This window comes from Canis lupus, chromosome 20 (genome assembly GCF_011100685.1).
Source record: "Canis lupus familiaris isolate Mischka breed German Shepherd chromosome 20, alternate assembly UU_Cfam_GSD_1.0, whole genome shotgun sequence".
NCBI classification, from domain to species: domain Eukaryota; kingdom Metazoa; phylum Chordata; class Mammalia; order Carnivora; family Canidae; genus Canis; species Canis lupus.
The window spans coordinates 19,730,917-19,757,003 of NC_049241.1; the positions used below are offsets into that span (position 1 = coordinate 19,730,917).

General features: G+C 46.0%; 1 long non-coding RNA gene across 4 annotated transcripts; it reads right to left on the reverse strand.

Annotated features, from left to right (window-relative positions):
- LOC102154942 lies at window positions 1-26,049 on the reverse strand. 4 transcript variants are annotated; one of them, XR_005374733.1, is made up of 6 exons: window positions 25,850-26,049; window positions 22,091-22,381; window positions 17,632-17,777; window positions 13,562-13,734; window positions 2,736-2,830; window positions 1-280 (listed from the first exon to the last, which is right to left on the reverse strand). It is a non-coding gene; the product is annotated as an uncharacterized LOC102154942 (long non-coding RNA). The 4 variants fall into 4 exon arrangements; XR_005374736.1 differs by having other exon boundaries at window positions 2,655-2,830; XR_005374734.1 differs by lacking the exon at window positions 22,091-22,381.
- Between the last annotated feature and the right edge of the window lie 38 nt (window positions 26,050-26,087).

Consider the following 26,087-nt stretch of genomic DNA (forward strand, 5'->3'; position numbering starts at 1 on the left):
CAAGAATACACATTTATTACATCCCACTATCTGTAGGTCAAGAATTTGGGAGTAGATTGGCTGGGTTTTTCTGGCTCAGGGTCTCTCATGAAGTTGTGGTCAATTTGTTGGCCAGTGCTGTCATTATCTGAAGGCTTGACTGGGGATGGATGATCCACTTTCTAGATGATTTATCCACATAACTGGCCAGTTGGTGCTGGATGTTGGCAAGAAGACCATGTTACTCTTGTGTGGGCCTCTCCATACAGCTGCTTGAGTCTTCTCACAGCATGTAGGCTGTCTTTCCAGAGAGAGAGAATGACCCAAGAGGAAAAGATGGATGTCACAGTACTTTTTCTGACCTTGAAATCACATGCTACCTATCTACCTCATTCTATTTTTTATAAGAAAGTCATTAGGTCCAGTTCTATTCAAAAGGAGGAAAATTTGTTTTTACTTTTTGAAAGGTGAGGGTGGGAATACAAAAGAATCTGTAGATGTATTTTTAAATTTTCTATGGTAGTCAGGTTCAAGATGCCCCCTTAATTATCCTCACTTCCTGATATTCACACCTTTTGTATTTCTGTCCTATACTCTATCACAGTTGTTCTCTTTGACCAATGGCCTGAGGAGAAGTGATGGTGTGTCACTTCTAAAATTAGGCTATAAAAATTTTCAACCTCTTTCGCTTTGTTTCTTTCTCCCTGCCTCCCTTGCTTTGGAGGAAGCAAGTAGCCATGCTGTGAGCAGCTTTATGGCATGATCCATGAACTAGAGCCTCCAGCTAACAGCCAACAAGGAACTGAGGCAGGCCAACAGCTGTATGAGCAAGCTGGAAACATCCTCCAGCCCTCACTGAGCCTTCACGAGACTGCAGATTCAGGAGACAGTTTGTACCCTCATGAGGCCTCTTGAGATGTTGAGCCAGAACCATTTAGCTAAGCTGCTCCTGGATTCCTGACCCACACAGAACCTTTGGGAGATAATGTTTGTTGCTTTAAGTAGCTGACATTTTGAGGTGATTTTTTAATGCAGTGATAGATAACTAATATATCACCGTATAAGTAGCACTATTTTTTTCCCCAGAAGAAATAAAGGTTTGCATATGTGTATGTGTGATGAGTGTGAGTGTGTGTGTGCCTTGAAAAGAGAGTGAGAGAATAAAATGTAGCTCTAAGTCAGCAAAGGCAGACATGACTATCTTTCAGTCCTCACAGAGTATTCTGTTATTTTCCTAACCACATGGAAATTCTCAACTAAATCTTAAGTTGAAATTGTTATTTTTTTAAGGCTGGAAGCTGCTGCTTAGCAAGCTGTAAATTGCCACCAAGATTGTGTGAGGCAAATCCTGGGCAGGCGTTCCCTCAAAATGGGGGGTTGGGGCCATATTGGACTCCTATATATACCAACAGGCCCTATGCTTTAAAATTAGTAATAACTGTTCTTTTAATTTCTAGTTAGCCTTATTGCTTTAGAAAGTCTATAGTTACAGACTCTAACAAGTATCTTGTGGGTTATCCAATCATATTTTTAGATTTATAATAAAAACAAATGTACAATCTACATTTTTTCAGTTATTTAAGATAATATAGCATCCATTTTTTCAATATACATTAGACGAGAATACTGGGTACCAGCACCAGCCCAGGCCTTGGATGAGGCTCTGTCCTCAGCGCCACTGGAAGAGAGCAAATGCCATTGTGGCAGTAGTAACACAATTATGGGAATGCTAAAGCCCCCCTCTTCCATCTGGTGAAAAAGCCAGCAGTCTGTCTCAAAGGAGCCCCACAGGGTGACTTGCGAATTCAACCAGCTCCGGGTTCTGGTCATAAACTTTGTAGGCAGCACACCGGGAGCAATCTATGCCCCAGGGAAAATCTATTAACCACACTCATGAGAGACTCTTGCATAAACCAGAAGGTCAGTTTATTAATTTACAATGAAAATTCTAACTATCACAGGGACCAGGACACTCATGTTTGCACGTCAAGCCTTCCTCCCCTCTTCCTGCCCTCTCCTCTTCCCTTACTTCCATTCCTGCTCTGATGAATACTTGGTGAGAACGTCCCATGAGGCAGGCACAGGGCTGATAGCTGGAGGAACAGTGGCACATGTAACAAACAGAGCTCCTGCCCTCTGCCTGAGAGGTAGAAGGAACCCCTAATCGAAACCTTCGCACAGGTCAATGTCAGGTTCCTTTGTGTTGGAGCCTTTGAGACTATAATGACCGTGAAGGTTCCTGGCCTCAGGACAGTGGGCATTCTCAGACACACACAACATCGTGCACATAATTTCAGGGATTCTCAGTTACCCTGAAAGCCATCTGGGGTGTGGGGTACAGAATATCCCCCTCTATCAGCAGAACTCTATGGGAAGCAGCCAAGTCATACCCAGAAGTTTGCTTCAAGATCATGGAATTGGAAGTAGGGTGTTATTTAGGGGAATTGGATGTTCAAGGGCATTAGGCTAAGATTTCCCACAACATGTCATAAGTGACTTTGCCACTTGAGGTACTCCATCCATTGGAGGTCTCCCTCAACTTGGAGCAGCACTTGATTGGAGTCTTGCCAGCATAACCTCTCTTCTCTAAGTGAACAAAGCTGACCAAACCCCACTTGGTTGACTAGTCTCTCTTTAGTTAGACCAATACCTTGATCCACTGAGAGCCAACATACCTAGCCTTGGAGGGATACAGTGGCTTCAGAGGACTCCACATATCTTATCTCTGATCCATCATGAATAGATTTAAAGCTAACCTTCAGTGGAAAGCTGTGTCTTTCTTACTTGCAAGTTCTTAGAAGCTGTAGTGTTCTGGGCCCCAGCAACTTCCGGCTGGCTTTTCCAAGAGCATCTGGAACATAAGAAAAGGCAGACACCTGGCTCATCAAAAAACTCTTCAGCCTACCTTTCTTCTCTCCACAAGATAAAACAGGAGTTGGCAAACTTTTTCTGTAAAAAGAACCACATAGTAAATATTTTAGGTCTCTTTCGAAACTACTGTGTTGTTGAGTGCAAAAAGCAGCTGTAGATAATACATCTATGAATGAGCACAGCTGTGTTCCAACAAAACCTTATTTACAAAAAGCAGTGGGCTGGTCAGATCTGGCCTGTGGTCTGGAGTTTGCTGACCCCTGGTCTAGGAGATGATCTTCCTCCTGACGGCTTCTCCCCAGCTCCCTCTGTTCTCCTTCACTGGTCTTCCTACAGGATTTATTTCCACCTCATTTCAGAAGATTTGACAGAGAAAATAGTCCTTCTGTGGAAACAGCAAATGGAAGATTGCTTTCAGCTAGGACAGGCTCCCCGTCCTCGGTGCTTAGTCCTGCCTGGTTTATACAGCGTGCAGAAACAGTGGGGAAGAGACATCAAACGGACGTGGGAAAACGTGAAGAATGTTTAATCCAGAGAACAGAAGGTTCCAGCAAGGCACCAGGAGCGGTTAAGAGTACTTCCTCCTCCGTCAGATAATGACATTAGTAGCAACAAAAACACAACACAGATGACATTATTGAACACTTATCCTGTGCCAGACATTCCTCCAGGTGTTTTTCTAAATAACCTATTCCGTGCTGGGTTGGCCTTCCAGCTGTGCCACCCGCTAGCCGTGTGACAGCACTTCACCCCTCCAAGCCTTAGTTCCTCCATCCGCTAAACAAGGGTGTGGAGTCACCTATGAAAAGCACTCAGCACCGTGCCTGGCTCCCACGAGTGCGCAGTGAGAGTTAGACCTTTGTCATTCCAGGCTGTGGCGGGGCCAGGCTTGTTCTCTGCACCCCGGGGCTTAGTGACGAAGCCAGGTGTTAGAACCTCAGGAAAGAGGGACTCCAGCCCCAGGAGAAATTTGCGGACCCAGCACTTCCAGGATACAAGGTTCTGTGGGATGGTTGTAGATTTTTTTTTCTTTTAAGATTTTATTTATTTGAGAGAGAGAGACCAGGGTGGGGAGGACAGGGGGAGGACACTCCCCACTGAGCAGGGAGCCTGATGCGGGACTCGATCCCAAGACCCTGGGATCACGATCTGAGCTGAAACCAGACACTTAAATGACTGAGCCCCCCAGGCACCCCCCTAGATGATAGATTCTTGAAGAAAGTGTTCTGTAGTGAAACAGATTTGAGCAACTATCAGTTAAGCAAAATTAAACAAGTTTCTCAAAGGCTGAGATATCTTAGAGCCCTGAATATGCCGCTGTGGTATAAATCACTATGCAGGTATTATCACCCGCAGCTTTTCCCAGGTGTATTTCTCCACCAACCGTTTCTTGCCCCCAGGGAGTCCTTGAGGATTGGTTTGTCGCAGAAAACCCTTTAAGGAGATGCAGCTGGAGATGTGTGAAAATTGATTGGCTAAGCCAGGTAGTGAGCTCCTCATTAGGGGATGTGTGCCAGCAAAGGCTGGATGCTGGAAGGGCAGGTGTGTGGACAGGGTCATCCCGCGGTGGGTGGCAAGGGGACCAAGTGAAGTGAAAGGCTTCCATCATCCCCCACAGCTGGTCTTGTCCCATCAGGCTCTGGGGGCTGTGCTGGTTTTCTGTTCCAGACCTGGAATTTTAGATTTGACTTTGAATGATACCAAGAAAGGAGCTTTTGGGGGTGAAGGGGTGTGCTGGAGTGTCCTGGTAGCCCCAACAAGGCCCCGAGGAGCCAGGCAGATTGTCCCCCTGCTTTGGGGTCCCCTCAGGTCTGCTGGGGATGAACCCCTCAGGTTTGTGGGTCCCCCAGGGCAGTGAAATCACATTGTCTACATAACACGGGAGCCCAGGAAATGTTCCTGAGTGCCCTGAGATGTCACTGGCCGAGCGCAGACAGCCCGGCCTGGACCCAGCGGGGTGGTCCCGGCAGATCCATTTCTCCAGGCCTCCGGTTCCTTAGGTGTGCAACGGGAACGGCAGACACTTGCTGTTCACCGTGTGCTGAGGGTCCCCGGGCTGTCGGGCTGTAGCTGGCCCGGACACCATGCGGGAGCCTCAGGCACTCCTCAGGGCTCGGGTGCAGGCCCTCCTGGGAAGCTGCAAGCGCCCGCCCCCAGGAGCAACCTCGGATCAGAGGCTGCAGGCCCTGGATGACAGATGTCCCGGCAGCCCTGGGCCTGGGGGCGGCCAGTTCTGGAAGGCACTCCCATCTCATCTCCACGGGCTCGGAGCAGTGACCTCACTAATTCACCTTGTATCGTTTCTCCACTCCTGTCTTATTCTTGCCACTACCTCTGCTTGCTCCCAAGATCACCTCTTTTTTTTTTTTTTTTCCAAGATCACCTCTTAAAGAAACTTCCAGTACCTAGACTCTGGTCAGGCTTTGCTTTTGGGGAAATCCAAAGGAAGACAGGATTGAAGAAGACACTGTAGGTATCTGGTTCTGAAAAGTGCTCAATAATTATTAACCAATTGTTATTGAAAAATGGGGTCTGGCCTGCCTTCTGGTCTCTGTCATGCTACCGCATGTGTGTGCATACACACACACACACACACACACACATGCATGCACATGCTCGGGCCAGCAATTCTAAGGCTACTTGAGGTCTTATTCTCCACTCCCGGTTAAGACCTAGCATTTCCCCTGTCCACTCAGAGCTGCAGGAGCAGTCTGGTTAATAAAACCCTTTAAATCCCTGTGGACAAACTACAGGACACCATGGGCTACACCTAGGGTTATTCTCTTTCCACGCGACCAGTCCTGTTCTCCCACCACTCTTTGCTCCTTGCTGGAATTTACCTGCTGGTCACTGGAAAGGATGGATTCCAAAGCTGACCTCATCAACAAAGGCATGTTTCCCTGACTGGTGCCGGGAACACCGAACACAAGCAGGGTGCAACTTTCGAGACTGGAGATCGGTGGGTTAAATAGATGTTAGTGAATCAAAGAAAGCAGGGGTGCCCGGGTGGCTCAGTCGGTTAGGCATCTGCCTTCTGCTCAGGTCATGATCTTAGGGTCCTGGGATCAAGCCCCACATCGGGCTTCCTGCTCAGCAGGGAGCCTGCTTTTCTCTGTCTCCCTCTGCCCCTCCCCATCCCACTCATTCTCTCTCTCTCAGATGCATAAGTAATATCTTTAAAAATAAATAAAAGAAAGCATTTGGATGCTGTCCCAAGGAGCGGCGAGGATGTACCCTCTGCTTCTGACGTCTCCTGCGGTGGTAACAAGTCTCTATCTTCTGCACTATTAGCAGAGATTTTTCTGTTCATGACACTTACGCCCTGCCTGAACCCCTCCCCACCCTCCACCCCTATTTAGTCATCTCTCAGGTTTGGGGAATGTCTGTTGAAAACTCACCATGCATTATCACGCTTTTCACCTCTCCGGACAACGGAGTACTTTATGGGAACCCCAGACCATTATGACTCTGTTGGAAACCCCCTCCCCCTTTCCCTCTCTGTGCTGACCATCTCCCCTCACCAGCACAGTATGAGTGGCCTTGGCGGTCCCTGCTCAGTTAGTGCTCAGCCCCATGTCTGTGCCTGCACCCTCCCCGGCCTTGCTGAGCACATCACTGGTTAATTGAAGGACTTTACCAGTCACAGGAGGTGACCTACAAATGAATAGAAATTATCTCTTGATTTAGTTTAGTAGATAATGATGACAGAGAATGTTCATTTACAGTAAAGCAAAGCAAACAGTTTGGTATTATGAGGATGAACTGAGGCACAGTGGAAGAGACTGGGTCTCAGGGATAGAAAGGTCTGAGATCGAATCTAGCCGCGTGTTTCGGGCAACTTGCTGAACTTCTCTGGATCTTGATTTCTTAGTCATTATAAATGGGGCAGATGACACTACGTAGACATCTTTTTTCCCCCTTTTTCTTCTTCTGCCCCCTTAATTACATATTCTGGTAATAGCACATCCTATTTCATGTGGTGGTAGTGGAGGTGCTGGTCATAGTAATGATACCCAGTACCTGCCACCTCTCCGTTGAGCTGGCCCAGGTGTGGCTGCTAAAACAGGCAGGGCTCCTTCAGAGGATTTTGTATGTAAATGCTGGAAGAAAGACCCTCTGTCGTTCCTCTGCTGAAGTGAAATGACGAAGGTCTGGAGCTCTGGGTAGAAGCTCCCTGTCCTTCTAAGGCCCTTCCCCTCGACCCCCTGCCTCTCCCTCCTCTCTCCTAATGTGGGGAGCAAATAAAGCCAATACTCAGAAGCAGATCTGTAAGGAGGGAATCCCAACAGCATCTGTTCACCTTTCTTTTGAATTCTCTTTTGTAACTGCTGCTCCTTTTTCATTTGGGTTTTGTGATTGTGTTGGAACCAGAGGGTCTTTAAAGGTTATCGGGCCAAATTTTATTGTTTTCTTGATGAGTGAAATGGCTTGTGAGACAGGCCAGGCACCGCAGGCCTCAGGCTCAGGACTGGAGCTCCTGGATACGTGGCCTCCGTGGTACCTTAGCTTGCCGTCAGGCCAGGCAGGTAACTCCCCGGGCTGCTTAGAAGTATAACTCCCAAATCACTAGATGGTGTCTCCCTAACTTCACTGCCCCCAAATCCTTATCTTGCTCTCTACCACTCACTGAGCCAACGGTATCTGGGATACCACTGTGGCACTGATTCCCGTGTGTCCTCTTCGTGCTTCTTACGGAAGAGGTCATGCAGACAACGAATGTAAACTCCTAGATGAATTGCTTTTAGGACCCTCTTTCATCACAAGGAAAACGACTTCGTGTATCTTAGAATAGATTAGGGGAGTGTAGAATGTACAGCAAAGATTCCAGAAGAAGGAAAATGGGATACGATGGGGGGCGGGGGTTTGGCCAGAGCTCCTGGAGACAGACTGCTGCACTTTTCGAATCTCCCTCTTCTCTCCATCACCATATCCCCCTTCTCGGGGTTCCTACACAGAGTCAACATCACAGCCGTTCCTTCCCCTTCTCCAAAGCTGCAGAATCTCCCTCCTGCCTTAAAGGCTGAAAATGTGACTCACAAATTTCTCGGTTTGCTTGTAGCTAGAGTACATGACCGATTCCTGACCAGTTAGACATCAAGGGGACTGTGGCGGAGTTGCTTCTGGGAAGGGTCCTTCCTCCTTGATTAAAGAGAGATGCAGGGCAGCCCGGGTGGCTCAGCGGTTTAGTGCCGCCTTCAGTCCAGGGCATGATTCTGGAGACCCAGGATTGAGTCCCATGTCAGGCTCCCTCTATGGAGCCTGCTTCTCCCTCTGCCTCTCTCTCTCTCTCTGGGCCTCTCATGAATAAATAAATAAAATATTTTTTTAAAAAAGAGATGCACAGGGGAATGTCTCTTTCATTTCTGCTTTTGAATGTGGCAATATAGAGACATGATGGTTGGAGTTGTTGCAGCCACCTTGCCATCATGATGAGCCATGTCTAAGACAAAGGCCAGCAGACAGGATTGTGATATGGACAGAAGCGAAGATGCAGGGTCCTAGGTGACACCATTTCTCTGCAGAAATAATCCTGGCACAGCCCAATCACTGAATTTCTTGTTCTCTAAAACAGTGAACAGTCTTTATCGTTTAAACCACTTTTAATTGGGTACTTTCTTTCTTGCAGCCCCCAATCATTCTATTACTTTGTCTCCCACTTGATTCCAAGAAGTTTCCTTAATAGAATATAATTTTGTCTCTAAAATAAAGGGTTTTTTAAAAATGTTAGTTTGTACTTTTTTATTACTGGGGGCTCTATTTGATTTTTTTTTTCAAATCTACTGGGTGGCTTAATAGTTTCCTCTCCCATAGAGCTATTTTTGACCTTGTCTTTTATTTCTGTAAACATTTTATGCGTGCCTAGTTTATAATCTATTCCTGATAATTCTAATGTATAAGACTATATATTACAAGACTACTTCTGCTGTCTGCTCTTTCTGCTTGTTCTTATTCATCGTGCCTTATTTCTTTTTATCCCTGGTTATCTTTGACTGTATGTTGTTCATTGCACCTGAAGAATAATTGTAAGAGTAATTTGAGGTCTTGGGTAAAGATACCTTACTCCAGAGAGGATGTGTGTCTGCATTTGTCAGGTGCTTGGGGACCACCTTAAACCAGGTTCCAGAGGTTTTTGGTTGCCTGGACCACCAGACACTTAATCCTGGCTGCAAATCCACAAGGTCTGGGCTACTTCTTGTTCACTTTTTCCTGGAGTGTGTAGGGCCATGGGGTCCCTGTTATTATAGAGAGGGTCTCTAATTCGACTGCCCTTTTTATTTCTGACTCCCTTATCCCACAAGGTCATCAAAACAAAAGTTAAAAATGCTGGAATTGGCTAATGCTCTTGGTTCAGAAGACTTCCATGTTCTGCTTATCTTTTTGGGTTCCTGTTTTCCCTTCAATTTTTGCCTGGTAGTATCTTACTATATAATTAATGTTTAAGTATGTGTAAGATGCTCAATTTATTCAGCAAGTTTTCTTGTTTCCCAAAGGAGGGCTGGTCCAAATAGCCTAACACACCATGAGCAGAAATGAAAGATTTTCCTTGTCTCATGGCCAAGTTCTCTGCCAGTGACTCAACTGTGTCTTCAGGGTCCTCACTACCTGACTTTTCTGTCCATGGGTCTGGCATTTTCTTGCCTGTGTCTCCTGACAACTTTGCCCTGATCTTGATTTTGTTATCCTCCTAATTTTTAGCCTTCAATTTGATTTTAACTTGCCCTGAGCCTTGACACTTGTTTATTCCAACCACTACTGGGTTTGGTTATTTATTCCAACTGCTGACTTGGGTATAATAGGGTTCCAGCTACTCACCCAGCTCTTGACTCTCCAGGTGCCCCTGGATCCAGGACCTTATGATATTTGCCAACAATGGTCCCTCATGTGCCTCCCTTCCTCATAAGCCTCCTGGCTACCCATCTGGCCTTGACTCTTCTGAATAATTTTCCTTTCCTTTATAGAGTCACCTACTGCTTTGGTATCACCTATCCAGTTCATGGCACCATCTTGGTCTTCCCTTGATTATTTTAAGTAGATGCATTTAAAGCTGAGTCTATTTAATTATCTTGGTCACCACGCTATGGGAGAGCCTCATGATGGTTTTATACTGTTGAGTAACTCTCAGATTTTAATCTTTCTTTAAAATGTAGGTCAAAGTTTATGATAAAAAAGAAACTGAAAATGGCCAAAAAAAAAAAAAAATCAAACCTGTTTTACCCATTTTATTTGGGTATTGAGAGTCTATTTGGCCCTCTACAAGAAAAAGGCAGTTAAGTATAATGATAGAGGGCACAGTCTTATAAATCCAGGGGGCCCAGGCTTAATCCCATTTCCACCCCTTGTTAGCTATGTGGATTTGTACAATTCATCCTACTCTTCTTAATGTCTATTTCCTTACCCATAAAAATGGCGCTAATATTTCCCTCTTCATAAGGTTGTTATGGGCAAAAAGAGATAAAAGGCATGTTTAGCACAGTACCTGTAGTCCATAATCTCTCAATTAAAGACATTATCATTATCATTGTTATTATTAACAGTAGCAGGGTCTGCCTTCAAATATTTCACAAACTGGGATGTCATGCAGCTGCTCATCCTTTATCCCATCCTGTAATCTCCACCACCTGAAGCTTGACTTCATTAAGCAACAGTGTGGTGGTAATTATTCCCAAATGGCCCTGGCTAAAACACACATGTTCCTCTGGCTCTTACATGGTCAGATTTGTTTAATGAGGTCACTAGTTGAAACAAGTCCTGCTTGATGAAGTTTGGGATTGTGATATGAAACAAGTTACATTCAGAGTTGAAAAAAGTTATATTCATTTTTTCCATGTCCAAGAGTTGTTTTTCCAGAAGACAAGAAGCCCAGCAGAAGACAAAGATAATGAGGCTCCTAGTAGGCCATCAATGTACATGGCCTTAAGTGTCTTTGGTATAGACACTGCAGGATTTTAAGGCTAAATGGGTCAAATCCAGTCTCCTCACCTGCCAGATGAGGAAACCAAGATTCAGAGACATGGAATGACCTTCCCAGGGCCACATGGTCTATTGGTGGCAAAGCCAGAACAAAATTCCCATCCTGGTTCTATAAACTAACCGTGTGACATGCTAGATATTGTGGTTTAAAAGATGTCTGCAAATACATCCACAAATCCTTTGACATTCCTCCCTTCAAAAGCTGGGGTGCAATTCCCTTCCCCTTCAATATGGGCTTATACTTAGTGACTCACTTCCGAGGCATAGAATGTGAGGAAGTAACACTATGTGATTCCTGAGGTTGGGTCCTAAAAAGAACATAATGTTTCCTGGTTATCTCTCCCTCTCAGTCCAGCCACCATGTTTCAAGGACACTTATGGGAAAATCTGCTAGGGAATAACTGAGGCCTATCACCAACGACCAGTACCAACTTGCCAGCCACATGATTGAGCCACCTTGGAAGCTGATTTTGTAGTCCCAGCTGAGCCTTCAGATGACTGCAGACCTGGGAGACATTGTATTTGCAACCTCATGACAGATCCTAGGGCCAGTACCACATAGTCAGGTTCCTCTCCAGTTCCTGATTCACAGAAACTGTGGGAGATGCTACATGTTTATTATTATCCTAAGCTATTGCATTTTGGAGTAATTGTTAAGCAGTACTAGATAACTAATATACTAAAGTAACTAATAGTAATATTTAATTTAATATTAATATTTACTCAGGACTTTTTGAGTTGGAAGTGATAAAAATCCACCTCACTGGTAAAAAAAAAAAAAAAGAAAAAGAAAAAGAAAAAGAAGAGAGAAATGAGAGAGAGAGAGAGAGAGAGAGAATTATTATTGGTCCTATACTTGGGGAGACCAGAGACTAACTTTAGGGATGCCATGTTGTCAAATGATGTCATCAGGATTGTTTTTCTCTCTCATCTCTCTATTGGTTTCTCTTTTGTGGCTTCTCTCTGCTGGCTTCATTCTCTCCTTCTACAAAGACACTTTCTCTATACAGTATGGGTTAGCTCAGCTAGAGGCAACTCAGGGTTTCTTCATTCCGACTTAATGGCCCTAAAAGAAACAGATGGCTTCTCTCCCCCAACAGTCACGGAGATTCCCAGGAGAGATTCTAATTGGCCAAGTTTGGGTCTTATGCCTGTGCCTGAACCACTCACTGTGGCTAAAGAAACTGGATAGTATGACTAGTACCAGTGCCTTGGCCTTAGCTAACTTGTTTTTCCCAGTGTGATCCATGAACCAGCAGGAAAGCAATCACCCCGGGCCTTGTTTGAAATGCCAAATCTGGGCATGGATCCTGCTTGGGATTCTCTCTCTCTCCTTCTGTCCCTCCTCCCCCACTTATACATGCATGTTCTCTCTATATATAAAACTTTAAAAAATAAATACAAATAAAATGGAAGTAATGCTATTCACCTTAGAAGGGAGCTCATGAGGCCTGAATGGAATAACACCCCTCGGTGCACATCACAGTGCCTATTATGTCATAGATATACAATCAGGAGAGCTAGTACTCTTCCCTTAAACTGGCTGCCATTTAGTGTTTGCCAAGCACAGTGCTGGGCCTTTTATTATTACATCTTCCCATTGAAGCTTCACTGTATAGCTCACAGTTGTATTGGGAAACAGGTGTTTTGAAAATTTAGGCATTTAGACAAGTTCTAAATCTCTTCATTTAGAAATCAGGAAATGAGGCAAGGTCATACAACTAATAAGTGATGGAGGTAGGACCTGAGCCCAGAACTGTTGACTCCATGGCCTTGTTCTTAATCGCTCTGCTATATTGTATTGCATAATGAAGTCTTTCAACCAATATTTGTTAAATTAAAAAATAAAAGCCCTAGGCTCCCTAAAACAAGGATCACAAGATCAAAACCAACTTGAGCCAGGCTGATGATATAACTGAGAGACAAAGATCAAGCTAAGGAAACAGTCTCTTCCCTCTTTACAGTAAGTGGGTCCAGCAGGTATGATGATAAATGGCAGGTGACCTTCACCTCAGTGTCACAGAGAGAGAAGGACGGATGAGGCCTTGGAAGCTAGGGAGCACATGGGTGGCTCGTGCCTGGCATCTGTTCTAATAGAACAGCACCGAGCCATATGCACTGTTAAATATTTTGAATCTGGCCCCCGAGAAGGTGGATCCAGTGTTGTCAGATCTGATCTGTTCAAATAAAGCCAGAGATATGGACTTTTATGTGAAATCCTGGACTTTTAAATATTGGTGAATAATTTACCTTTTTAAAAAGTGCACGGGCCATACATGGGGACAGGGAGGGGTTCCTGTGGAGGGTAGTGGTAACCACACTATAGCCTCTGTACTACACTGTGCAAGGAAATATATATTGACTTTTGGTTACAAAACCAGTACAAAAACAAATAGGGAGGGGAAAAAGAAAGGAAGAAGGAAAGAAAGAAGGAAGGGAAGAGAATGCTGGCTACTTGACCACTCGAGCATCAAGCAGTAAGGTAGAAGACAGCTTTCAGCTGGGGAGGACAGGAGGAAAAGAGGAGGGACAATTAGCTCTGTGGCTAATTGTCCCAAGGGCCACAGCTTCCAATGGGGAGTCCATTCTACCTCCCAGTGCTGCCAAGGGCCAACCCAGCTAATCAACTTTTTTTTTTTTTTATCACCTTGGAGGCCCTGTCTTTGTTCAGCTGTAATCTTTCTTAATTAGATAATTGAAATAATCATCCAATTAAGTTGGTTTGCGTGCCCCCCCTTACTTGAGGACTTGCTGAATCCAGCTGACTTCTCATTTCCGCTGACTCTGTTTCTCGTCTCACGCAGGGTCTGAAACAGGTTTCAAGCTGTTTTCTTTCCCCTTTTTCAGTGTGCCGTTTCAATTCATAGGAGCTACAGCTTAAGTTCAGTTCGGGATGATGTCAAAACAGACTCCCTAAGCAACAAAAGCCAAAAGTTATAACTGGCACCATGGTGGACATAGAGTTTCAGGCTCACGAGGATTTGACTCCCTGTTCTGAGTCTATGAGAACCTGGGCACTGATCTTGCAGAGGCACGGTTTCCTCATCTGTGAAATAAGAATAACAACAGAACTTCCCATAGGTTAAGTTTGCTTAATTGAGATCATATAAGTGAGGCCATCAGCCCCATCCGTGCCTGGCACATAATGAGGACTCAGTACATGCATGAGATTTTTTTCAACATGGAAAAGGATGTATTCTTTTTTTTTTTTTTTAATTTTTATTTATTTATGATAGTCACAGAGAGAGAGAGAGGCACAGGCAGAGGGAGAAGCAGGCTCCATGCACCAGGAGCCCGACGTGGGATTCGATCCAGGGTCTCCAGGATCGCGCCCTGGGCCAAAGGCAGGCGCCAAACCGCTGCGCCACCCAGGGGTCCCAAAAAGGATGTATTCTTAATAGCTCAAAGAGTTGCATCACATCTTTGTAATAGAAATAGAATAGAGGTGCAAGGGTGGCTCAGTCAGTTAAGTCTCCAACTCTTGATTTCGGCTCAGATCATGATCTCAGGGTGATGAGATGGAGCTGAGCCCCAGGTAGGGCTGAGCACTCAGCAGGGAGTCTGCTTCTCTCCTTCTCCCTCTCTCTCCACCCTTCCCACCCCAGTCTCTCTCTCTCTCTCAAATAAATAAATTCTTTAAAAATAAATAAAGTCTGGGAATTCCTGGGTGGCGCAGCGGTTTGGCACCTGCCTTTGGCCCAGGGCGCGATCCTGGAGACCCGGGATCGAATCCCATATCAGGCTCCCAGTGCATGGAGCCTGCTTCTCCCTCCTCCTGTGTCTCTGCCTCTCTCTCTCTCTCTCTGTGACTATCATAAGTAAATAAATAAAAATTATAAAAAAAAATAAAAAAAATAAATAAATAAATAAATAAAGTCTAAGAAAGAAGAGAAAATAGAGGAAAGAAAAAGAAAGGGGACTCAGAGAGATAGAAAATGTAAATGATGCCAGAGATTCTGTGGCTATTTGGTATGCTGACATGGTGTTCATATGCTACCTTCCAGTTAACTCTAAAACCCACCCACGAGATTTAGAGATAACAGGCTTTCCCTTCAGGCCCATCCTCTGTAAATGAAATTGCAAGGCAATTGCCCACCAGATTGGAAGGTCCATGTGGGCAGGGCTGTGTCTACTATGGACATCATGGTATCCTGGGGGGAATTACCAAGAGATAATTATTCAATAGGTACCTGTTGAACACGGGGGAACTTTTCTCAAAAAGGACATCCTAGCCAGTTTCATGTAATCATACTTTGAAACATTTTAAAATGAGGATATAAGACCTGTAACGCATTAGCTAAGAATAGAGAGAAATCTAGAAAAGGGCTAATATTCCTAGGATCAAAGAGTAAAGCAAAAACCAGTTGTATCTCCAAAACCCAAGTACCCATCCGGGCCTAACCTTAACCTGCTTACAACTACTGAGTAGCCAGAAACCGGCAGCCAGTGGGCACAGTGGATTCTCCACCTTGGTTCAGCCTCAGATGCATTTCAGTCTTGAGTGCAGACTCCTGGAAACTCATTCTCTCTCATTTCAGAAGAGTCAGGGATTGGAGGAGAATGATTGCAGTTCTGTGCAGAGTGTATTTTTTTAATGCTTTTTAATCTTTTAAAAATTACACAAGCAGTACATCACTTTTTTAAATGGGAAAAATGCCCATAAGTAAAAAAGAAAAATGAATTTTCAAAGATTGTTTTTTATGGTTTTTTTTTTCCCCCCCGAGGAGTGTAATCTTCAACTCCTGTATAGGGCCACAATGTGCTATATATACAGTGCATTTCTCCTGCTAGCAAAACTAAAATGTTTTTTAGTGCTTTGCTCTGGAGTTCAGCTCTGGATAAAGGCATTGCAAATTCTCATTTCTTCGAACACATCAGTAGATCAATATTCTCCAAGGTTGGATTGCTGGACTTTGGCTGGAGAGGACTGGTTTGGTGTTGAGTATAGTGGGAAGTCAGTAAATGTTCCAGACAACTGCTCAGTCACTAACTTTCTGAGCATACACTATTTCTGCCTCTTTGACTTAGTGCATCCTCATTGCGGTAGCCATAGTCTCAATGATCCTCTTCATGGTCACATGTCTGTATAGGGCTGGATTATGTAATAAATGAGATATCGTAGAAAGGATGGAGCATGGCTTCGAGAGCTAAGTCATGAAGTCATGGCAGTTTCTGCTTTGCTGTCTCTTGGAACACATGCTCTGGGGGAGGCCACATGGCAGCCGTGTTGTGAAGATGCCCAAGCAGCCCTGTGGAGAGGTCCACATGGTGAGGAACTCCCACCAACAGGCATGTGAGTGAGCCAGAGTGGAAGCAAATCTTCTAGCCCCAGTCAGGCCTCCATATAGCAACCTCCCCAGCCAGTATCTTAACTACACCCTGAGCCACAACCACCCAGCCAAGTTGCTTTCAAATTCCTGACCCACAGAGCTGTGCAAGCAAAGATTTGTTTGTTTGTGTTAAGCTGCTAAATTTTGCAGTAATTTGTGATGCAGCAGTAGGTAATTTATACATTCACCTGTCTATGCAGAAGACTTACTCCTTTCCTCTCCAGATTCACTCTCTCAAGGCTCACATCAAATTCTTCCTGCCTGCATTCTCCAGCCCAGAGTGATGTCCCTTTCTCTGAGTCCAGTCACCATGCCTGTCCTTCTTACGTGGCATTAGGTTAGAAGGAAGGACAGCTCAGACAGGCCTGACATCTGTTGTGTCTTTATTAGTAAGTGACCACATAATTTATCGTCCGCACTGAGACACTTCTGAGAGTACTAAATAATAATGATCATGGGAATCAGCAAAATCCAACACAGTTCTAGTGCAAACTAGAACACTCAGTCACCCCAGCTGTAATAGGTGCTATCACCTCTTCCAGAAATCTAACAAGAGGGAGAATATTGTTTAGCAGGGTTTCAGTTTTCCTTGCCCTAGGCTTGGAAGGGCAAAGAAAATGTAACTTTTTACATTTTTCTGGAATAGGTCTTTTTCCTTGAGTCTCTCCACCTGGCTAGATAGTGAAAGGGGGAAATAAGATTTTATGCTAGCCTGGTTAATTTAAACAATCTGTGAGATGGCTCAGTCATCGCCTGGCTGAGCAGGGGGAGAAGCACGGCCAGAGGTCGGAGCCTCGTCTTCCCATCCCCATCACTGCAAACCCTCCTCCTCACCCCTTCAGATGGGACCTGAGCGTACCAGGGATGAGTATGAAGTGGAAAGGGAACCAAGATCTTCATAGGCTTCCTTTAAGGAATGATGGGTGTGAGCAGCTACCTGGCCTGGGGGGACTCCAAGGGCTACTGGTTTACCTAGCTTTTCTGTAGCTATTCTGAAACTAGAGCCATCTCTAATGGGTGTGGGATTCTTCCCTGAGCAAGCACACCCACCAAGGGGCTGAAATCTAGCCACTGCTTTGCTAACTAAGCCTTGAACCCGTGGGGCCGTGTGTGTTGGAGGAAGGAGGCTTTTTTCTAGTTAGCACAAAGGCATTCTGTGGGCCAGGACAGACCCTGGCCAGCACCCAGAGTCCAGGTTATTCGCTCCTGGCTTTGCATTCTTTGCCTGTGGCAGCTTGTTGCTCCTGATTACAGGCCAGAGCTCATTCCACCTCCCCAGTCCCGCAGTGCGCCTATGGGAAATTCTGGGTCAGGCTACAGAGGGCCTGGGCATCTTCCTCAGATTCCTCTAGGTACAGGCTACCACCTGCACACCATTGCCCCCGGGCTGAGGGACCCAGGGTGATCGTTAAGTCAGAGGCAGGTCCCCCAGGAGCTGGCCGACTTCCTTGCACTCTGCCCTGCGATGTGGTCCACTTACCTTGGTGTTCTCACACGTCCCCCTTCATTTTCTAGATGTTTCTAAATCTCTTCTCCCTCGAGACACTTGTCCTTATCAATGGCCTTCAGCTTTTCCTTTCCTTCCCACCATCTTCCCGGGGTGGCATGAATAGATCTGGAGCATATCTGGGAATGACAAAACTCAGTGATCTGGAGTGGCACTTGACTACCTTTTTCCTCTGGTAACATACCTAGAAAATAATATGTGTATGGCACACTGGGTGACCTGGAGGGAATCTGGAGCCCTGGAGGGCTGTCCTGAGGAACTGTGAGCCCCAGCCACCAAGACCCTACTAGGCTATTCCAAGAGCAGTGGAGACCAAGTCCCCTGGGGTGCATGGAGGAACTCTCGTGGGGCAGTCCTCCCTAGAACCTCCAGCCAGACTTTGCTAGAGGGGAACTGTGTAGTTGAGAAATACCTTTCATCCTCCATAAAGCCTAGCTTTCAAGGCCATTGTCTGTCTGCAGAGGTCAAGAACCTCAGCTTGGAGACTAATGCTGATCAATGGGCTCTTTATTCTTTGATGGTTCCTTTTCCCTAGGGCTCTAAACCTCCTGGCTCAGCCCTAGAGCCGGGAAGCAGCTAGAAAATAGTTTCAAGTGGGAAACTAAAATACATAGGCAGAGCCTTGGTGAAATAGGATCCCCAATATAGCTGTAATGATAGGAGCCCCTCTGGCAGTGTGTGTGTTGGGGGGGGGTGCACTATGGGTTTGGGGTTGGTGGGTAAGACCTCAAGGCAGCAGCACACTTAAGTTTGAATAAACGGAATTTATCAGCATACTTGAATAAATTGTGGCTAAACTGCCTTCTAAAAGAGCAGATTCATGTTACTTCCAGGGCTTTTGTTCTGCTGAGTGGCTTATGCAAATACAAAGGCAGCCCAGTGGCTCTGAGTGATAAAGGGGAGGAAACACTGATAATTCCTTTCTAGCTCTCTCTGTGCCCCTTCCCCGTCTGTACTCATCACCACAGATTAATTTTGCCTATTTTTGAAATTCCTATAATTAAGATACTACAGCATGTATTCCTTATGTCCGGATTTCCTTTGCTTAACATCATGTCTCTGATACTCATCCATGTAGCTGTGGATGGCAGCTGGTTGTTCTTCTTCATTGCTACGTAGTATTCTGTTGTGGCAAAATCTCCTCAATTTATCTTGCCTTTCTACACTTCATTTGGATCGTTTCCATTCTAGTTATCACACACAGAAGCTGCTATGAACATTTTTGTTCATGCCTTTTTGTGGACACGACTCATTTCTCTTGTTACGTGGGTTTTTAAAGAATTCTTGTGAAGTAATTATTGTTTATTTCTGATAAAAGTCATCTGTTTATTTAGAAAATGGGACTTCAAAAGTACAAGGGTTTTAAAAAGTCCTCATCAAGGTACATTCAATTTTGTACTTAGGTTTTCTTCCTTCCTTTCTTTCTCTCTCTCTTTCTTTTTTTCTTCTTTCCATTTTAGGTAGGCTCTATGCCCAATGTGAGGCCTGAACTCACGACCCCAAGATCAAGATTGGCCAGCTCTACTGACTGAACTAGCCAGGCACTCCTGTACTTGGCTTTTTCACTTCAAATATCATGAACATTTTTTCATCATAGTCCATATGGAAGGATCTTACCACCCCCTTTTTTTTTTCTTACCTTCCCCCCCTTTTTTTCTTTCCTTCTTTTTAATTCCTTTTGGACTTGTTCCTTGAGAAGCTAATATCTGTGATGATTCTGAGAAGCTTTACCCAGCAGAAACCTGGAGACAGCTGGCCATCTACCCTATCCACCACAATCCCCGGACAGATGCAGCCTGTCTAATGTGAGAATGCGCTGGGTCAGGAGGGCAGATGCCTCCCTCCATCACCCCTGGACTGAGCAATCACAAATGGACCTAACAAGGTGGAAGTACAGGCTGCAAATTGAGGAAAGAATGAGAAGTGCAGCTGTGAAACTGGAAACCAGAGTAATAGTAAATAGGGAAGCAAGTGATGAGTTTGGAGAGCAGTATTACTGCCTCACTGGAAGTGAGGCACGTCAACCTGCACGTGAACGGTTTCAGCGTGTCAGTTCTGTAGCATCCGTGGATTCATGTTACCCTGACAAAGAACATCACAGGACAGATGTAGAGCTAATGCTTTCCCATTTCCTCCCTCTCTTAGTTCACCTAAGATATTGGCAAACATTTCTCAATCCCTTGTTTGCATTCATTTGCCAATTGTGTTTGGTCATAAACCTAAGTGTCTGGAAGTACTTCTTGGTACTTGTTTCCTTGTCTGTGAAATGGGTGAGTGATGATCCCCTGTCTCTCACAGCAGGGTTTTTCAACCTCAGCACATTTGGGGCCAGTTAATTCATAGGATGCATGACCCACTAGATGCCATAGTAACAGCGTCCTCCTCTCAAGTTATGAGCAGCAAGAATGTCTTCACATATTGCCAAATATTCCCTGGAGTTGAGGGGAAGGGCAATAGAACTCCCATTTGAGAGGAACTGGTTGTGTCACTGTAAGTATCTCATGAGATAATATCAGTAAAGTGCTTAGAAGAGTACCTGGCACTAAGTTAAGTACCCAGTGTTGAGGAGGAGGTCCTAGAAATATGGACTTGTGGCTGGGGCTGCTTCGCAAACCAATTTGCTTCTTTATTTCATCAGTATCACTTTTTGCATTTTCTGTTCTCCTTTCTTCAAGTGCCATGGCTTAAGGGCCTTTTTTTCCTTCTTCTTCTTATGAGCAGTGCCTTTCTTTATAGGTACAAGTATCAGAAATAAAACTTAGAAGCACTGGCATTTGCAAGTGGCTTTTGAAACTGGAGAATGTCAAAGAAATGTAAATCATAATCTCCATGAGCAGGAGAGTGCCTTTTTCTGAAGCTTTTGCAACCATTAACTCATTGGACACCACGACAGTGTGTTTCTAGCTGAGCCTAAACGGAGTTCTGAGCTTTGCTGTTGGTGGACAGCCTGGGCTGGTGAGAGACCACAGGGTTGGTGCGCACCATGGGGGGGAGGGGTGGTGGTGCACGGAGGTGGTGGGGGCGGGGCGCGAGGGTTGTTGCTTGGTTTGCTTATTTTTTCCTGGTCGAAGGGACAAGACTACTCTCTGGACTGGGAGGCCTGAAGAAGACAGAAGACGAGGAAGACAGCCGGATGGTGTAAGTCCCTTCATGCAGCCTTAGGGATTTGAATGACGAGAGGAAGCTTAGGACAGTGTTGCAGAAGAAAACTGCTGCCAGATGCAGGGGAGGGGCAACCGTGCGTCAAGTTCTCTGCCACACACACTGTCAGCTAGGGCTTCCTGAACCCACATGCCCTCCGGAAAGGATTCCGAGTAGCTTCGGGTCACGTGCATGCCAGACCCCATTCTCACCAGCAGACACAGGGAACAGCAAGGTGTGTGACGAGGACCTCTTCTCTGCTCTTTTGCCAGGCCCCCTCGAGCCTGTCCCCACCCTTGACTCAATTCTGCCTTGATTCTGCCTAGAGTTCTACCGGCTCCGGGGGACCAAGGGCACAAATCTTTAAGTCCCTGGGGTCCCTGAGATGAGGCCAGTCTGCAGCCTCCTCGGGTTAATGACCTGGGACTGACAACCACGCCCACAGCCTGTCCCCAGGCTCCGGCCACGCCCTCGCCTGTGACCACGCCCACAGCCTTCCCCAGGCTCTGACCACGCCCCCGCCCGTGACCACGCCCACAACCTTCCCCGGGCTCTGGCCACGCCCTCGCCCGTGACCACGCCCACAACCTTCCCCGGGCTCTGGCCACGCCCTCGCCCGTGACCACGCCCACAACCTTCCCCGGGCTCTGGCCACGGCCTCGCCTTGACCACGCCCACAGCCTGTCCGCAGGCTCTGGCCCCGCCCCCGCCCGTGACCACGCCCACAGTCTGTCCGCAGGCTCTGGCCCCGCCCCCGCCCGTGACCACGCCCACAGCCTGTCCGCAGGCTCTGGCCCCGCCCCCGCCCGTGACCACGCCCACAGCCTGTCCCCGGGCTCCGGCCACACTCCCAGCCACGCCCGTGGCTGCGGCCACCCCGCCTGGACATTCCTCCTCACAGCTGCTTTCAGCCAAGTGGCTGCCACCAAGTTCCTGCGAAATGACTCACAGGAGACTGCTAGCTCGGGGGGGAAATCTCGTGCCTGCTTTATTTGTATGTTGTGGAGACCAGTATGATGGGAGTCCACATAGTACCTGAACTCTAGAGCTCTCAAAACTCTATATTCAAAACTTAGTATTTTTCGAAGGCCCCTGCACACCCCTCTGTGCGACACTTGGGGACCCGCTCTCTTTGAGTAGAAGAGAGGCCAGCCATGAGTACCCCGGCACAGTTTTGTATCTCAGCATGGCATTTGGGAGGGCCTCCAAGTACCGCTGTACCTCCCAATGTATCTGTGCAGCCCAGTAAACTTAATTTCCCATTCTGTCCCTTTGTCCCTGGGATCCTCACCAGATCAGGCTGTGCCAAAGCCAGCTCAGCCCTGAGAACCGTGCCATGGCTCTTGGAAGCCCTCAATATCCATTTGGACTGCCTAGCCAGCTCCTCCCCTCTAGAACAGGAGCACTCCAAGGTCACAGACTGTGTCTGCTTGGTCCTTGTTTACAGGACAAAAATTATTAGCATATGAGTGTTCTCATTTCTTTCTCACTGTCTCAGAGGCAACCTTGCAGTTGACAGCCCATCACCTCCCTCTTGCCGAAGAGGAGGGATTCTTTCAGGTTGGTGAGAAACTGGGTTGAACTGTAAAGAAATGGAGAGAGGAGGGCAGAGGAAAGTGTATAAATGAGTGCTTCCCAAACTTAACCTGCATCAGAACCACCTGGGGATCTTGCTAACACAGCCTGGATACTTGGCCCCCATCATTCTCAAGAAATGCAAGGATATTCATTGTTTGTCAGCTGCCCAGCCTCTAGCCTGTCTTCTTCAGCTAATGGCTCTCCGTTTTTGTCTGACGGAATGGTTAGCCAGGTGCCCGCCTCTTCCCGGCACATGACTGCTGGCGAGGCCAATGAGGGCTCCCACTCTAAAATCTGAAGCATGGATTCAGGCCCAAAACAGAGAACAGTTGGAGTGTTCTCTTTCCAGCCAAGGCAGCTGGGTGAGATTTTTGAGCATTTTCTGCTGCCAAGAACCTTCTGGAGATGCTGGGTGCCTGATGGCTCTATGCCTGAGTCTTTAGCCTTCCCTTTGCTCTAGAGTACTCTCCAATATCCTTCCAAGAAATTCTCTTTTTTGCCTAGACCAGCCAGAGTCAGTTTCTGTTGCTTGCCATCAAAGCACCCTGACAGATATGCTATTTAACCAATATAACATTTTGAGCTATTGTTTTGAAATAGTGTTTCATTTCCTTACTCTGGGGTGAGGGTGGGGGGTAATTTTAATACCGCTTCACCCCTTAGGCTGAACCTATGGTTGCTGGTTTTATACAGACTGCATTTGGAGTCCATGCCTAGCTCTGTGCCTGAGAGAAACACAGTAGGTGCTCAATGAATGGCCATAGAAAGAATGAGCAGTCATTTCACAGCATGTGTGCTGAGCCCTGGCATCTGTCAGCTGCCCCTGTGCCCAGGGACATGTTAGATGGCCATCAAATACTAAAATAGCAACAGCTTATAGGAAAGCCTGTGTAAGCTTGTAGCAGCACCAGCTAATAAACTTGTGACCTTTTCCTTGGATTTCCTTTCTACCTGTATCTTTTAAGAGCAAAGTGTTATGGAAGGTCAGCAGGGAGCATGGTCTTTGTTCCATGAATGTATTGTGGTTCCATTAAAATATTCCCAGTTAGATAAGAAGCATGCCAGCATTTCCATGATGGCCTTTCCAGTTGTGGCAGTTATTGCTAAAAAAGAGATCCACTCTCTATATACTATAAAGGCTGAAGAAGCAAAAACAACAACAAAAAACCTGCCATCTCTACTGCTCTATGAACTAGTGATCCTTGGGCACGTGACTTAAGTTTTCTGAGCCTTAGTTTACTCATTTGTAAAATGGGCATAGTATTAGCATCTTCCTCAGTGGGTTGTTGTGAGGACTCAGTAAAGCAATACATATAAAGCATTTATGTGCATTAAGGCAATGCCTCTAAAGTGCCTGGATCATTGTCAGTACTTGATAAGTGTAAGCTATTAATAAAACTCATTTTTCACGAAAGCCAGAATGTATAATCCTTCCCTCCCCTACATTTAATAGAAGTCTTAAAAAAGGCATTTGATCCAATTATGGTTAAAAAAAAATTATGACACACATGCAGCAAAGACAGAAAGAAAACATACTATGATTTTTAATGTTTGTCTATGGGTGTGACATTATGTCTATTTTTTTCTTTTAGTTTTCTACGTTTTCCAGCTTCTTTTGCAGTGAACATGTACATTACTTTTATAACCAGAAGTCCTGACAAATGCTATCTTTAAAAAAGAAGGAAAATACTGAGGCAAACTGCAGCATGATTTTGTAGAAACTGGGTGGGGAAAAAAACTTCCTGTTAGATGGAGAAATAGATGTTTTCTGGTCAAGAGCTTATTGGGAGGGAAATGACATCAATTTGGGTTCTCATCAGCTTGAGTGGCAAATCATAATGCAAAATGAAAGTACATTCAGGGGAGCTGAACCCACACTGGGATTTTGCTGCCTGAATCATGAAGCTAGAAATGACCTCAGGAGGGCACGTGACCCCGCCCCCTTCCCTCTCCTCGGGAAGGCTGGCCCTGGGACTTTTCAGGACTCATGAGCAATGGTCCTATTTATAAGCCCTCTAGGAACTAACTCTACATATATTTCCTTCCTCCTAAGCTTTAGGCAGGCTCAATTTAGCTTCTGCAGGTGCCCTCAACTAACGATCTCCAACCTAGTTCTCCTTCTGCCTGGAATAGGCCTGGGAATTGTCCCAGATCTTTTCTATTCACCTTGGGTCCTCATACAAAACCTAATCCCCCCGGAAGTCAGTTTTGTCACCTGTAAAACAGGAATGGGAAGGATTCAAAGAGATAATGCAGAGCTGGGAGTTCAACAGGGGCCATCTTGTCCTGCGACACAACCCATGTGTTTAACCACGTCTGACCCCCCTGATGGGAAAAGGGAACACAGAGAGGTAGCTTGCCTACAGGAAAGGTGACGGGTTTTAGGAGGTGGAGTGGCAATCCTGGGAGAAGGAAGTGAGAGGTGGCTGGGAATGGGAGGAAGAGAGATTGAGGGGGTCCAGATTAAAATGGAGGCCACTCAGGGCAGCAGTGGTCGGCAAGGGTGTGCACAGAGCAACAGAAAGCCCTGTCACAGCAACCACAGAGGAGCTTGAGGACCAAGCTGCTAGAGATTCCATTTTGATCAGTCTACTATGCAGGACTGTAATACCCTTCCCATTATCCACAAAATTTTAGGGCCCAGCCTTGTGTTCATAATGCTTTGAAGCATGGAGGAAGTGAGCTGGCCTGGCAGTAACAGAGGGGGAGGGAGACCCGATGCAACAGCCTCAAGAGCAGCAGGTGAGAGCTAAGGACTAGGGAACAGTATGGAACAAGGCTACAGTCCCTACTGACCAGAGTAGAACTTTCTAGAAATCTGCAGAGTTTCTGAAGAAACTTTTCAAAGCACTGCAGTGGAGGTTGAAGCCACTTTTCTTATTTATGAAAGGAAAGAATGATTACTGGACTTCTAAGAACTTGGGCTCTCCAAGGAGGAGGTATCTGGATGACAAGTATTAGCAGGGTTAATATGAGTTGTAGTGAAGAGTATTACTATTATTACTGATATTCGTATTGGTATTGGTATATTCCTTCCCCTCCCTCAAGTCTTGAATAGCTCTTGCATCCATTCTCCTGGGGCCAAATCAATGAACCACTGCTAAGACCCTGCCTCCCTCTGCGTTGATGAGAGTGGCATGCGGTATCCAATTAAAGGCCCTCCTGAGACCAGAGAGATACACTTATTGTCCACACCCCCTCCATCCACATCCACGGTCACTTCATCATGAAAGGAAGCTAAATGGGCTTGCAATGAGTTACTCTTCCCAAAGCCACGCATTCAGGTCCCTAACCCTCCTACATGGCTGCCAGCTGAAGGGCTTGATCATCTGCTGCTGCCTGACAGATCTCCAGACAATTTAATAGCTTTAAATAACAGTACACTTTTATTGTCTCACTCAATTTCTGTGGGTCAGGAAATAGGGAGTGGCTTAGCTGGGTGGCTGTGGCCTGAGGTTGCTCAAGAAGTTACCGTCAAGATGTCACCCGGGGCTGCACTCCTCTAAAGGTCTGGAGATGAAGGACCGGTTTCCAAGATAGTGCACTCATGTGGCTGGCAAGGTAGTGCTGGCATTTGGCAGGAGGTTTCAGTGTCTTGCCCCCAAGGACCTCATTTGATTGTTCTCATGACATCGGAGCTAGTTCCCCTTTTCCCCTAGAATGAGTGAACCAAGAGAGAGTAAAGCAGAATCATAGTACCTTTATGACCC